At 47.1% G+C, this 15,867-nt stretch overlaps 1 protein-coding gene across 4 annotated transcripts in view; it reads right to left on the bottom strand.

Moving 5' to 3' along the window:
• Positions 1–15,867, bottom strand: part of CASK (peripheral plasma membrane protein CASK) — an 842,400-nt gene that overhangs the window by 59,005 nt on the left and 767,528 nt on the right. The gene's annotated exons all lie outside the window — the stretch shown is intronic.

The following is a 15,867-nucleotide window of genomic DNA, read 5'->3' as shown; positions in this document are numbered from 1 at the left end:
AACACACATACAAACACACATTTCACATCTGGCAGTCCACATCAGCTGCACGCACAGAATCCCACAAGAAGAGAAGCCTCCTTTTTAATGAAATCATTCGCACACATATCAGGAGTGATACTCCACAAGCCGTGTTATGTGATGGAAGTTTCAACTAGGTCTACAGAAACGTTGCTCAACATTTATTTTTCACTGTAGACAATTTTATAAAGGCAGTAGAACAAAGGAAAAATCATTGAACAAATTCACCCATTTACTCTGCCACGGGGACAAGAGCTAGTCAATCCTCACCTCCAAACAGACAACGCAATGGCAACTGTCAAGGTGCCCTAAACTGCTATCAGCCCCGGTTTGTTACCATCCGTACATTACAAAGTATTCAAGTCAACATCAACATTATTCAGTTTATTTAAAGGTTCAGTTCAGGCAGAAACCACTGACGGTAATATCCATGGCTAGCAAAAAAAAAAAAAAAATTACAGCACTCCTCAGTACTTGCAGAAAAATAAAATTAAACACCAACTGTTCTAAGCACATAGTAATTTTATATTCTTCTCAACAAAGTAAAGCACAGTGTCATTGGCTACCACTGACACCAACTTGACTATTTTTGTTACAAAATTTAGCTACATTTTACAGTGTTCAGCAGGAGAAAATCTTCTGTGGGCAGTAGGTGTTCTTGTGATTTTCAGGTTATGTTAGCTTTCATTTTGGCAGCAAAACAAATCAGCGTTTTTTGACAATGCATCATGCTTCATATGTTGCAAGCACCAGTTTATACACATCCTATATAAATGAACTAACAAGCTTCTATTATCGCCAAATTAACCATGCTTTACGGTCAATCCTTCTCATGTGTTTCTTTAACAAGAGGTGCAGCAATTTCAGCAGCTGAAAAGGTTCAAATTCAAGAGCAATTTCACTTGTCGCTACTTTTGTGGATACGCATTATGAGAATTTAGCCTTGCAGAGTGGTCTCACTGAAGTATGCGAGACATCTAGGAAAGAATGGCTACAGCAGCACGTGCTTTGAGACTCATTACTTAATCTGTCCTATTGACACTGGACAAACAGTTTTTTATTCAAAGCCGCACTTTTTGCAAAACACAGGGCAGTGTACCTTAGCAGTTCACGGTCATATATCCAAAGCAAATTCGTGCTAGTATTCGTTATATCTTCCATCATCTCCTGTTCCTTGAGGAAAAGTGTTTCCTTTCTTTTTTCCTGGTGTTAACATTTACAGTTAAATTCTATGTAGACAGACAAAATTGACATGCTGAATTAATTTCTAATCGTAGCTTAATTCAGTTGATTTTCCGGACGTTTTGAGGGGCTCTTAATGCCGGTTTTAGCACTTACTGAAAGGTTGACTGGCCGTTTTTCTACTCTTCACTTCGCGACACTGCTGACTGAACATACGGGAAGCTTACGCTTATCTTTGGAAACACTGCATTTGTAAGCAATTAATAATGCACCTCAATTCTATGACGTCGCAGCATGTGCTAATGTGCTTTTAATGATCCAAAGCATCACATATGAATTGCTCATGCTGCCATAGACAAGCGAAAGAGGTGCCATAGTGTAGGAACTCAACTCTCGTTGAGCTGAATATACTACTAGATCTAGGGCTTCACCAAACTACAACAGAAACAAAATTAACCCAGAAAAAAGGTCACTAAGAGGCGTATGCACCGAAACACTTTTTTTTTTTTTTTTTTCTGTCGACAAACACCAAGAATGCGCGATTTAAGATTACTTGCAAAGCATACCTCAAGTGACACCGCTGGCGCCTGCTCTCACACGGTGTACTAAGTAGTACGGGTCGCTATCGGACGAGCAAAGATTGCGCCCAACAGCCTACTTTCTGTGATCTCTCGTTATCTGCAAGAGGAGCGGAAAAGTTTACCTACGAGGGCGTCGCGCGTCGTGACGGCGCCTAAAACTCCGCCTCTCAGAGCGTTTTTCCCGTTCGACAGGTACGTTCACGAAGGAGGAAAAACCGCGGTTACGCAAAAAGTCGAAGATTCTCGCGTGACAAAACGATTAACCTTGCGCGGCAACATCCTGCGCAGCAGTTTCGCGGCAACTTCTAGTTTCGGCAGCACCGATAACGAAGTGTCCAAAGAGTGGCGCCTCAAAAATCACGGCGCTCCTGTTTCCTCGCGGTATAGCATTAAAAATAAAAAAGTCAGAGGTTCACTTCTGAAACCTATCCTGAGCGACATCACATATCACTGACACCAGGAAGGAAAATACATGCTATCCTACCTCGGGCTGTCAATGAGCGGCGGCACAGATGGTATCCGAAGCAGCTGTACCGGCTATTTGCGCGGAGGTCCTTGACACAACGACCGTTCTAAATTATGCATTACAGGGTTAAAATCAATATCGTAGCTTTCGGAATACTGATCCAGGTCTTTGCACGCGTTAAAATGTAAAATGCACTTCGCAGCTAATAAAACAAGTCAATCACAGCAAATTACTGCAGTACGCAAACTGAGCTAGACACGGCTTGGATCGGCTCAATAGTAGGCTTTGTGTCGAGCTAGAGCACAATGTTGCGAAACTGAAATGGAAACCTTCTGAGAACTGCAGTTTTCGTTTTACCGTCAGAGCGCGCCCGAATTCAAAACACCTGGTTTGAGTGAACACGGACGGACGTAAAAAACTTTAATAGGAAAAGGACCTGCGAGGTTGCCAGCCCGGCATTATGTGTGGTGAGGCATAGCCTTTCTACCGCTGCCCGGGCCCGCTGGATAACCCATAGTTGGTCGTGTAGTTCCGAGCTAGTCAGAGCGCTTAGCCATCGCTCCCCGAGAAGGTCCGGTTCTATATGTTGTCCTCTACATATATTGATCTGATCTCTGTGCATTTCCATAAGATGTGTGCCATGTCTGCGTGTTCGTGCTAGCAGCTCGGGTCTGGGTATTGTGTTGAATTTACTCTGTTTAAGTGTACTGGGTTTCGGAATGTTCTGGTTTGCAACCTTCTCCAATCTGTTTCCTGAGACCTGTCGAGTTGTTTGTGGGGTTGTGGGTATGTTTCTCTGTTTCGTGCAGTGTGTCAGTATGTCGTGGTACGTGACCAGTCTGTCCCTGTCGTCTTTTATCGCTTCTTCGTCGTTGTCGCCGCCACCGTGTTCTCCATCGCCTCCGCCGCAGTCCTTCCCCCTTCCCCGGGGGTTGTGGGGTGTTGGGCCGTCACTGTCCGTGCCGCGGTGGGTTAGTTTTCGCGCGGCTCGGTGGGCCTTCTCGTTGAGGTTGGGAGGCGCATTCGTGGTTACTTCTCCCACATGTGCCGCGATCCATTTGAGGTATTTGGGTGTAATTTTGCCGTTCTTAAAGTCTTCTGCTCTGCGGTTCAGGATTTTGGCCGCCTCGGTGGAGACCTAGCCCTTTGTGAAGTTCCCAATAGCCGTCTTTGAGTGGCTGATTAATGTTTGTACAGATAATGTTTTGTACGTTGTCAAAACAGAAAAAAATCTGTCACACAGTAGTGCCAGCGCGGGTGATCTTTTCTTGCTTTCCTTTTTCCTTCACACTCAACCTGAGTAGTGCTAAAAACAGAGCATGCCGTACCAGCTTGCCCAATCTGCCGCCCTCGCAGATCGGATTTGTGCTCTGCACGGGGTTTTCGTTTTCCATTGCCTGAATTAGAACAGAAATCGACGAGACGATTGTTGGTCGTCCTTTAGTGAGCTTTTTTTTCACACGCTGCTTTTGTCGCCATGACCGATAAGCACTTACAGGACATGTGGTTGCTTATAATACTTGCTGCTGCTATCATTTGCCTCTCTGCAAAACTGCGACTTTTATTGCGATAGCAACTATATGGACACTCCAGGCGCATTTCTGCCGTTGGGGTCGCTGTAGCCGTGATGTTCCGTATAAAGACCAAGGGCGACCAAATCGTCGCCGCGCTCCGTACACTGTATGTACGAGTGAAAGCGTGCGAGCGAGAGCCGGCGATCGCGGTCGAATCTAGCGCACGCAACGGCGGAAAGCGGTAAAAAAGCGGGGAGGAAGCGCGCCGTCTACGGTCGCGCTTTAGTCTCCGTAGGGGTGGGCGGGTGTAGTTCTACTCCGGGCTCTCCTTTCCCTCGTCCGCAAGCTATACCTCCCACTGCCTATTGCTATTCTATTGGCCTCGAGCTCCACCACTGGAAGAGCTGTCGCCACCGTCTGCGTGAAGTGCTATTAGGGATCACGTGGGCATAGCGGCCGCGTCGGCTGCTTCGGGAGCGCCGAAGCGAGCTGAAAACGAGAGCTTAATTCCCTCGTACGCTGCGGTCCCAGTTTAGTGGCGAGATTTTCCCGCTTCGAGTGTCTCCTTTACAACGCTTCAAAGCACTGCAATAGGTAGTGGCTGCCTTTGAAGGCGCGCAACATGGTAGGCTACTGCTCGGTACCGCAGTGCCGGACGTACGGAACGGAGCCCGATGTCAGCCTTATTCACACGTAACCGCAGGACAAGAAGTTGCGTGAAGCTTGGCTCGCTAAACATAAAACCGGCAAACAGTCATCGGCTACAACTCGGGTATGCAGCAAGCACAGACGCGAGGAATATTCTGCTACGGCACCGGGTCTGCGATATTCGGAAAACGCGCACTGAGACGGTCGCCCGAGTCCGCTGCCCGACTAATGTCATGACGGTTCGGTCTATGAACTTGTCCATGCTATAGATACTGGCAAGTTCACTGGAGTGGGAAGGGAGCGGTAAGAAGCACATTAAAACAAAAGCATGGCATATGGTCATGTTTGTGTTATGAATTAATGCACTGCATTACAAAAAAGAAGCAGCGGGAAATCACGCACGCTGAGACCACCGATAAACATACAGTGCGACGCAACTCGAGAAATAATACTGAAACGTCCAAGAATTTAGAACAAGAAAAAAAAGATTGAATCGTCGCGAAGGCACATCACAGTCCCCGTAGGCGTCGAAGTCTCTACAATGAGATTTTTTTTTAACAGCTCTGATAGCGCCCACGCAACAATGGTTGCTTGTATACTGTCATATGCTCATATTCTGCGGCCTAAAGCTCATGGAACGGTGCGAAAACGCGCACGCGGCTAAAGCGAAACAGTGCGCGGACAAGCATGCAGACGCGCAGTCGGTCGCTGCGAATCTGTGCGATCGCTGCATTGAGGCTTCATTCTATTATGCTCTGTTTAGTTATACAAACACTATAAGAACACATTACACATACTTTGCTCTCAGCGGTTACCTACCTTTCACGCAAGAAGCCGGTTCGGGAGACTCCATCGCGGCGACCGCGCGCAGTGGCGTTCACTGTACGTATTCGGTAAATAGATAGCGTCTGCAAACGATTCTGTTCTTTCAGTTTGTCCAAGTTTATTATTTAGACAGTAAGAAACTTCCCTCGTTTCGAAAGTACTTACAGAAATGTACGGGAAAGCTCGCGCGTGGTGTTTTCAGTGAGCGCTGACAGCAAAACCTACGAGGAGCGTGTCGCGTGTTCCCTCATACTACGCCAGCGAGGCGCTTCCGATAGATGGCGACTCCGTAACTCCTCGCCGCCAATAGCCGGAGCGTAGCAGACGACAGAGGCGGGTCCACCGACTTACGTTACCCGGAGCAAGGTTCGCAGCGCCGCCATCGGTCGCGCACGAGGCAAATAAAGCTTGATAAAGAATAATCTTTAATTTGTTAAAGACTACATAGAGTTCGCATGAGTGGAGATTGAAATGATAATTATATGTTATAAAATGGTAATTAGAGAAGAATTAAGTTACATGGCAAAAGAACACGTTGTGGGGCTAGTTGGTTCATAGCTTTCAAAAGCTAGAAGCGCCTTGTGCTGTCATTGTTGCTTCTTCATTGGTGTGCTGTCTCTGTGGACGCTTTACCTTTTGAAAGTTACATGGCATTAGTGAATTCCTATATTGTACAGTTGAACAAGAAAAATAAATAAAAGAAGAATAAAAAAAGCGAAAGGTGACGTCCAACTAAAGATTGCAATATGCACAAGGGAACATAAAATTACTGGTTTAGAATTTTAACCACATGCTCTTTCCTACAGAGCGAAGGAATCGCAATTGGCTTGAATGTTTGGAGGAAACTGACACCTTCTTTGGACGTCCGCACAACCAGCATGCGAGAATGGACGTACGCTCGAAAGCTACACATTTTCTGGAATCGACATGAACTACCTCGCTTTGTCAATTACATGCTCCAAACCGGCGCGAATGCTGTGCCACGTTTTTAGTGGGCTGGGAGTGAAACGACGATCAACGACTGGGTTTCTGTAGTCGGGTACAACTCAAGTGTGCAGTGAAGCCCCGCCCACGTCCACCGCCTGCCACTGTTCCTCCGCGAGACTGCAAATAGTTCGTACTTCAAACTTTCCCTGTTACCTAAATAAGGCGGTAACAACGAAAATAAAGTTATAAGCGCGTAATTTTGTACGTTTTCATTCGTCTATTATAGTGGAGCGATGAAAGCCTAATTGTTTATTCAACTGAAATTAAGCGCTTGCTTTGCTGCAACTATTTATGATCAAGTTTCACTTCAGTTGGAAGTGAAGCTTCATGGGTAAAACGGAGTCAGCAGTGAAATGAACTGTACCGCGGACTTTTGAAAAGTAAAATGCTAAGACTCCATATACTTTGTCCATGTCTGTTGCACACCTCATCGCTTCCGCCGATGAAAAGACTCTTCAGGAACAGCAGACGCTCCGGAGGTATCAAGTACGACGCCATTATGAAATGGTAGCTTGACGACCATTTTTTTTTTTTGCGTCTGTGATTGGCTGGTGGAGTAACGACCCCGCGCGGTCCGTGTGCCTTGGTTGCCAACTGCTGTTTTTAAAAGTTGTCTCATGAATTTCGAGGACATTTCAATCCTCCGGCTTCGGGTGGCGTGGCGGCGTGTAAAGGAAGGGAGGGGAAGCACTCGGTTAGGTATCACCAGGGACTAGCAAAAACAGTCGACAGTCGCTCAACCACAGCTACACAGTCACTGCTCGAGCTCCACCATTCTAGTACGATTTCAAACTCTAGAAAACGACCAATCGAACATGCCTAATCGATTAATTCGATTAAATGAAAGGTGGACATGGATTACAATTAATCGTTTTGCGAGATACATTTAATCGGTTAATCGTTCATAGATATCACCAACCCTAGCAGACGCTTAGAGGATAATATTCTTGTATTACCTCAGTGCATACAGTTGTCGATAACTGAGAATTTTCTCGAGGACGTAATCACAGATGACGATTTCGTGGAGCTGCTGAGGGAGTATGGGAAGGCAGGAAATGCGACGAAGTGGTGGAAATTCACCGAAGACTGAAGCATTAAGTATTTCCTCCATGTCCATTGTTGTTCGCGCTATACGTAAGGGCGCATAAAATCTACAGGAAAATAATGATTTAGGGTTTGGTTTATCTTACATCCGGAATGGGCAAAAGATGTAACAGAAGGTCATTGGGCTGATGTAGGCGGACGACATAGGTCTGCTAGCGGACAATGCAAAATATTTACAGGCTTGCAAATATGTGTAGCAATGCAGCGACAAGTCTAGGTGTATAGCACAGAGAAATCGGGAATTATGATCTTTAACGAAGAGACGAGCAATAAAGTGGTATCAATTTCACAGGAAGTCACATACCCATCGTCAAGCAATATAAAGGCCTGGGTGTATATACATAAACGAAGAAAAGACTTACTCGAGCACCCACCAAGATAAACTGAATATGAAGGGGAAGCGAAATGGCAGCAAACACAGAACTTTTTGGGGCCACAATAAATATGAGGTGATGCGTGGAATCTGGAAAGGAGCAATGGTACCAGCGCTATCGTTCACAAACACCACTCTGCGCTTCAAATCGGATATCTTGCTGGGGTTGGAAGTTAACCAAAGATCGGTATGCCGGTTGGCTTTGGGGGCCCACGGTAAAAACCACAAATGAGGCAGCGCAGACTGATATGGGCGGGCTTCCTTTGAAGTCAGAGAAATGCAGAGCAAGAATAGTTCTGAAGAAAGATGAACGAACATGGAGGAAAGTAAACGAGCGGCTAAAGTGCTTTAACGGCGTGGAAACGGAATGGCGGAAGAGGTCAAGGAAGTTGGCGAGCAAGTGTAGGCAATGCCTCCTTTACTAGATGCCAGCCGCGTTGTCCGTAAACTTGGTTCCTGGCCGTCTCCCTTTTCTCTCCTCCGCGAAATAAAGCCCCTGAAACTTCGTAAAGTAGTGCCACTCTCCTCCTCCGCCTTCACTCCTCCTCTTTTCTCCTCTCTTTCACGCTCCCTCCTCGACCATGGCGCCGCCTACGATGCTCGAGCGCAGCAGACGACCTTTCGCAGAGTGAATGCACGCATAGCAAGGCAGTGCTCTTTAGGCGTTCACGTTGGCTTTCCAGCTCCGCGTAACTTCGTGAACAGCATAGAATTTCTAGTCGGATGCTTGTACAAATTCGGTAACGGCAGCTTTCTTTTTCATTTCTTTGATAACTATTTCTTTAAAAAGTATCTGAAGGAGTGTTAACGCTGCGCGTTGACGACTGCGAATGTATCGCGTGCCCTACAATTAGGTACGCAACATTTGTCAAGGGCGTGTCGCAAGATCTTGTTGCGAATGGTTGTGAATAACACGTTTACCATCGTATGACAACCTCTTCGCTTCCAGCAAGCCCTCAGCCTAAATCCGCGCCGCCCTTACCATGTGAATTCGCGGCGCGTATGAGCTATGACGTACAAAGGCTGATGGAGATCACTGCTCTGGAGGTTCGAAAGTGTATTACAAGCTACAGTGCCGCCAACGTGCGTGCTTGCCAATCTAAGAGCGCGCAAAGCCTCAGATGTGGGCGCTGGTGCTATAATGTTTCTCGTGTCTCAACGCCGACAGAAATATCGCGGCCGATCATCGAGTGGGGACTGTGCGTACACAAGAAAATAAAATGAGTTTTTAGCATTCGTGCGCGAAGCGGGAGCGCGATAACAATGCTTGACTCAATCTCAAACAAGACCACTGTGGCCTTCAGTAATTTTTTCAGGTTAATGACTTATCACGAATAACACTTCATCGTGCGTTGGTTCGTCCGTTTACTAAGTGACGTACTTGTCGCGAACCGAGTTGCACTGAGGTGCATGCATTCAGGACGGTTGCACTCCCTTCGAAGTAGCATTTGCGAGACATGACTTTATTAGTGAAGTCATGATCGCGCAAAGAATCCCCCCGCCATGACGCGGCCGAAATTGCGGCAAGTGAAATGATGTTTTATCCATAGGTTAAAATGATATAAAACGGCATTCGAGTTGCAAGTTAACAGTTTATTTTCACATAGATGCATTACAGATTTGCCTTTGCAGTCACAAGTCCGTGTGCACCATTTATTGTCTCATTGCGTAAATAAACGCACCAGCCTAAGAGTCCTACAGCAAGCGCGTCTCAATTAGGCATAATGACTGTAGAAACTAATAGTGGCATAGACGAGCAAGCGAACGACTATATGAGCGCGCGAACTAAATGAGCGAGCAAACGACTAAACGAGCGTGCGAACGAACGAGCAAACGACTAAGCACGAACGACGACTAAACCAGCCAGGGAACGGGCGGGCGACCGCACGTTTTCATTGCGAGTGCGCCACCGCCGCATCTTAAAGGGATACGGACACAAAAATTGGTGGGTGGTTTTCTGCGTCCGAACAAAAGTTGAACTGTTAAAAATGACGAATACAACAAGCTGCTTAGAAGAAAAGAACGAGAAACACCTTTCTTTTGCGATTTTCTGTTGCGCCTTGCCTCCAAGCGGCCGCCGGGAGAAGCTGAAACTTAACGTCATGACACCCCCGCGTGCCCGCGCGCGCGCGGCCAAGGTCAGCCACAGCCGGCGCAGTCTTTCCGGAGTGTCGGTCCCTTCCAGCGTTTATTTATCGCCGTCGGCTATGTTCGCACGTGGTCTGTCTGAAACATTATCCCCGTCAGCTCTCCATGCAGGTGGTGCATCTTACACGCGTGTTCGCACGGTCGTCGATCGGTATTGAAGCATTCTTCGTAGCGGAAGAAAATGCCCAGACATTACGGCGCCCACGGCTGTTATAACAGCATTATCGGTCGTGACACGCCGTCGCGCACGTCTCCCAGAGACAAGGTGCGTGAACTTTGCATACGTGCCTGTCAGCCACCACACCCAGCATGGAGACTTCTAAAAGATGGCTTCACTTGCGCGGACCACTTCGTCAACGATGCTTATGCGAGCGGGCTAGCCCGGCTGTGCTCAAAAGCCTTGGTATACCGCTCAAAAGGCTCCTGTTGAGGCAATACAATTCAAAGAGCGGGTGCTTAGTGACGCATTCGTAACTGTTAGCTGTGTTCGCCAACTTTTGATGTTCTAGCAACAGACCCTCTCTCTTTCTGTATGCATGTAGCCGCAGCGGTGACCGCAGGAGTGCCTGTTGAAAGAAGGGAAATTACCGTTTCATTGGCTGTGCAAGAACAGATATTCTCGGCTTGTGACAGAAATTGTTTACCCTGCGGATGCATGTGTTTATCACAAAACAAAATAGTCATGTTGTGTGCACTTTCGCTGCGTCTAATATTGAACGACAGCATACGAGCGCTCTTCTAATTGATCAAATATACAAAACACAGCCAGTGAATGAACGCCAGACAACAGCATACATGTGTAGTAATCTAAAATGCGCAGCACATTTATCTACATTGCCGTTTCACACGTTGCTTTTCAACCTCAAGCAAAAAATTACGGATTTTCATAGGTCTCTGCATAATCATGCGTCGGGTTTCATGACTTGGTTGTTCGCGCAGCATTTCCCTATTAAATGTCACAGCTAAAGACTTTCCTTTGTCTATGGACACAGAATCGATGTAGCTAAGTGATCTGGTCGACGGGTCCCTAGCGCAGCCGCCCATCTCAACGAGTTCAACCAGTAAATGGCTTCTAATGGCGTGAATGTGAAAGTAGCCGTAAACACAGGGCTATGAAACGGCTGGAAAATTCTACACATGCCCTGCCTCGTCGCGTAAAAACGAAGTGTGCAGCGATCGAAAGCCGACAGCGTAGGTAAGCACAAAGCGACGAGCTACGCTACCTACGATTCAGCCGTAATAGCTCCCTTTCTGCCTCAACGCGGGTCACGAAACTAGGCATTTTGCATCCTACGTAACATAATTTTAGGAACTGCTGCTGCTGCCCTTCAAGTTTACTAGAAAAAGAAATTAACATTTTGCTGGCCCGGACTGCCTGACCGGCACGTTCAAGGCCGCCTGCTCTTCATTGCCGCTTGACGCGGAAGGCTCGTAACCGTAAGCGATTATATTTCTTGCTAAGTTGGAACGGTCCTCATCTATAGACGTGTACTCATCGCTGGTAGAGGCACCAGAACCCGAATCCATGCTCGCGATTGCGGCGGCGGCGCACCTCGAATGACCGTGGCCGGCCGGCTGGCTATCCGACGGGGGTGTCGTGACGTCACGCCTTCCAACTCGCTTGGGCTGGGCGGCGTTGCGCGCGCTCACAAAAACGCCAAAAATAAAGCCATCCGCTGAAAAATGAGCGAAGTGACTACTTGTTTTCGGTGTACTCGCACACTGAGGACTCATTTTTTGTATTATCGTAAAATGTTCAGATTTTGTGTCCGTATCCCTTTAAGCTTCGCACACTTTAAAGCTCACGCGAATTAGCACATACGTCTCAATTACCTATGGTGCTGTCGCTCGACGACGAACGCACCGCGTAACACGGTTTCGGGAGAGCACTCACGCTTTTCATCGGTGCCTCTGTATCGCAAATCCACCGGGTGACCGCCAACGAGGAACACGAACAAATGTGGCAAACAAAGCTAGTCTATCTAAATAAGGCTAGTAAGTAACCACAAAAGGCAGAGAGTTGCTCTCCTGAGGCGCTTTCATGATCGAGACTAAAATTTTATCAAAAGGACTGCGCTGAATCTTAAAAATTTCGTTATCACGTTATCGCACGCAACCTCGCGTGCCCGCGAACTCACGCCGGTTGGCGTTCAAAACGATTAAGCGCACCAAATATGACTAACACGACCACGTAGTGCTCATATAAGCAAAGCAGACGTTGCGTAAAAATCATGTTAAAGCGTGCGTGCAAATGACAACATGCACAGTGAACTGTGCAATATCTACTACGTTATTGCCCGCAGCAAAATACGCAAGCCTGGCACATACAATACTCTGAGAGAGCCACAACTTACATCACATAGTCGCGCGGAGGAAGTTGGTCGGAAGTTCTCCCTCCCGATTTGGTGAAGCCATGTCTTTCTTCTTAACGCGTTGCGCTTACCGGACGGAATCGCGAACATATTCTTGCCTTTGCTAAAACTATATTGGCATCCAAACGCGCAGCAGGCCATGGTAACAGAAAATGACGTGAAGCGACGTCGCACTTGCCACAAAACATCCTTCAAGGCGTTCACAAGATCAAAACAACACAGAATAGGAACGGAAGGAATGCCGCCAACAAGCGCCGCTTCTCGAGCAAAGATGGCACTGAAGCGCGACTGTAAACAAACGAAGCCGGCGCAAGGGGCCACGTGATGCCATTAGGCCAATAGCGACGCGGCGTCGGCTTCGGCCAGAGCGCTGGAGGAGGAGGCGGCGTTCTTCAAAGCGTGGCACTACTTTACGAAGTTTAAGGGGCTTTACCGCGAAAAGGCAACGAGCGCCGCTTGTGGCGGACGTCTGCAATCTAGATCACGTGCTGCGACCTCTGAGATTACCATGGCGTCTGTTGCCATCTCGGAGGCCCGCGATAACGCTCGCTAACAGACGCCCGCGCATACAAAGCGCCGGCGGAGCATTCAGCCGCCGCTGCCACATCCGCCGGAAGTTGAAAAGGCAACGAGCGCCGCCTCACGGAATTTATGCTGAACTAACTTCAACTAAGGGAACCGCCGCCGTAATGGGAAAGCGAGCAACGCGGCTGGCATCTAGTAAAGGAGGCATTGTGTAGGGCATACAATTGAAAGCGTAAATAGACAACCAGGATTCATCAAAAAAGAAAGTGAGAGGAATTAACAGAGACAGTAAATTGGACGCGAAGGATGGAAACAAAAAAAGACCATGGAGATTTACAGGGCTGGTAAGAAATCCATAAGGGAAAATCTGTACGATAACATAAAGGGCAGCGCCTAGCTATTTGAGGCTTGAGTTGGTTGCCTAAGGACAAGAACATACAGGAGCAAATATTCGCTGCAAGATGAGGCATGGGTATTATGCAGAAAAATATCCCGAGATAACTCAGCAAATCTCGATTGAATGCGGATGTATTCACCCAGCGAGGCCCGTAGGTAACGTGCACCTTCCAGAAGCACTGGGATTAAAGGCTGATTAACCGGTCGGCAGTTGAGATAAACAAGAGACGTTTGAGCATTGGTGAAAGGGAAGCAGAAAAGGAATTGATGGTACCGGATCAGTCACAGGCATAGGTAACGGTACAAGGTAGATATGTAAGTTCTAAGGAAAGAAAAAGGTTACGAAGACGCATACAAAATGCTAAACTGAAAAGCGTGTATAGCTCGAGCAGGCTATAGGTGACTATTTGTCACCGCCCAGATTTTTGGGGGATGCCAATAAATCATCATCACTAAGTAGCATGGCTTAAATTAAATTTGGGTTTTCACTTACCAAAACCACGAATACTGAATATGGGGCACACCGCAGTGAGTGGCTGCTGAGCAATTTTGACCTCTTGGGGGTAAATTCTTTAACGCTCACCTGAAACTAGGTACACGAGTGCACACGGGAGATCGAAGCCGCGACTTCAAGCTCAGCAGCGCAGCGCCATAGACGGTGGGCTACCGCGGAAAGTTGTATAGCTATAGCTTGAAGATGCGCAACTGAGGTCCGGGCATATGCGGAGCAGTTGGGTTTAGACTACAAAATACAGCGGCCTGCGCGCTTCCGTCTCAAGCAATGTTAAACAGAACAGTTCAGTTGTCCTTACGGCCCACTTTGTTTTTGCTCAAGTTTTGCAACAACATAGCATTTTTTTTTTCGGTACGCATCGTTCAATAAAACACGTGGCCTCATTAATTGCTGGCTTATTCTTTGTTAGCAAGGCAGCGAAGTGAGAATATATTCTTCAGCACCGAAATGCCCGTACGTATAGGAGGTGTTTCGCATTGTCCCCGACGAACCATGCTACAGAAGAAGTCAGGTGTCTTGAGGAACAATGGGACCCAGGTCGGCAATTCAATCTCAATTACTGCGAAGTTTGTGCGAAAATAAAGTAGCGGTAATATTATATTAACGTTCGAATTAGTGCAACTTACTTGGATCCCAAACTTCAAAGAAAACTGAAATGATCCGCTGGCAACCAAAGCAGATGTCGTAACATTTTGTACCATCAGAGTGGACGAAGACGATCAATTACTGTTTACCTCAATCCTTTCCTTACGCGAGTATTGCAATATTTTCAGTCTCGTAATTATGTAGGTGTAGATTATATCACAGTGGAATACAAGAAGTATGCCTGCTTTAAACGCGTTATTAGGCTCCAGTATGAAAATAAATAAATAAATACCGACATCTCCCATTTACTGCAAATTTACAGCGCTGTAGATATTCCATCTTTTTTTTTTCTCTCCATAATTTCGAGAATTTTGTCATCTTTTATAAAATACACGAGTGCACAAGCTGAAATTCCGCGACTGTGAGTCGATGGGATTTGACTTCCTTTATAATGTGACAAACTGTCACGCAGTTCGGAGTTCGCCCAACGTGGCAATTGATGCTCCCCGCTAGAATCCAAAGGGAGGAACTAAATTTTTCTCAAGTTTTGAAAGGGCGGCCCCGTACGTGAATGTTTCTCTGACAGCTGTAATACGAGGGGCGCGCTTCATAGCCGACAGGGCTGACTTCAGAACCAGATGAAAATTTTAGCTCTTGGAAAGCCAACGAAGCCGCAGTGGCGGATTCGAATATATATATATATATATAACTCTTGTAAATCCGTTCTGTCAGAAGCTGGCAAACTTCCGCCAGCGCAGGCACACGAGGTATACCGTATAAAGCCAGTCAGTCAGTATAACAAACGTCACTTGTAACAAGTGATACGACGGGAGGTTTAATATACTCTCGCCCGGTGACCAAAAGTCTTAACGATCACCAAATGATTAATGACTCGGCAAACTTTCCTCGGAGCTTTCGCACGGGCACACCGTTTCGCGCTGATCGAGTGACTGCTTACGACAGCTGTTGCGCAGTGAACTCCACAAACTGAGCAGCCCGTATCCCTTATATATAGTTGTAGCTCAAATACTGAACACACGTCACCTTGGAGCCGCCGTTAGCTGGGCGATTAAGCACGCTCCGCCATCTTGCAACAAACTTCCCGCCGGCGAAAATGAATCGGAATTGTTAGGCACCCGCCAGGGATAATTTAAGGCGGAGTCTAAGAACAAGGGATGAGGAGGATCTGAAACCTTCGGGAGCCACCTCTCAGTCCTTGTTTGTTTGTGCGCCACGGCCAGCAGGCACCGAGAAGAGGCACCGTAACGGAAATGCTTGCCAAAAGTGGTGCAGTATGTATGGTATCAAGAGAAGCGCGTTGTGGCATTACGGAGTCAAAAAGGTGAGTTCATGTGATCACTTACACGCACGGGAATGAGCAAACGCACGCACGCGCTGCTTGATGGCATGGCGTGCCGACGGAAGTGGCAGTAGTAGTTTCGTCCGTCGTCATTTTCCTTTTTCGTACCGAAACAAAAAACAAAAAACAAATGAATACGCATATCTTACATGGCCCATTCATTACTCACTGGCCTCTGGTATACAGGAGGGGCTAAGCGTGGATAAATCCTTCGCACTGTTGTGTGTGTGTGTGTGTGTGTGCGTGCGTGCGTGCGTGTGCATGAA

The sequence above is a fragment of the Dermacentor variabilis genome, chromosome 2 (genome assembly GCF_050947875.1).
Source record: "Dermacentor variabilis isolate Ectoservices chromosome 2, ASM5094787v1, whole genome shotgun sequence".
Taxonomy (NCBI): Eukaryota; Metazoa; Arthropoda; class Arachnida; order Ixodida; family Ixodidae; genus Dermacentor; species Dermacentor variabilis.
This window is presented reverse-complemented; position numbering and strand designations above follow the sequence as displayed.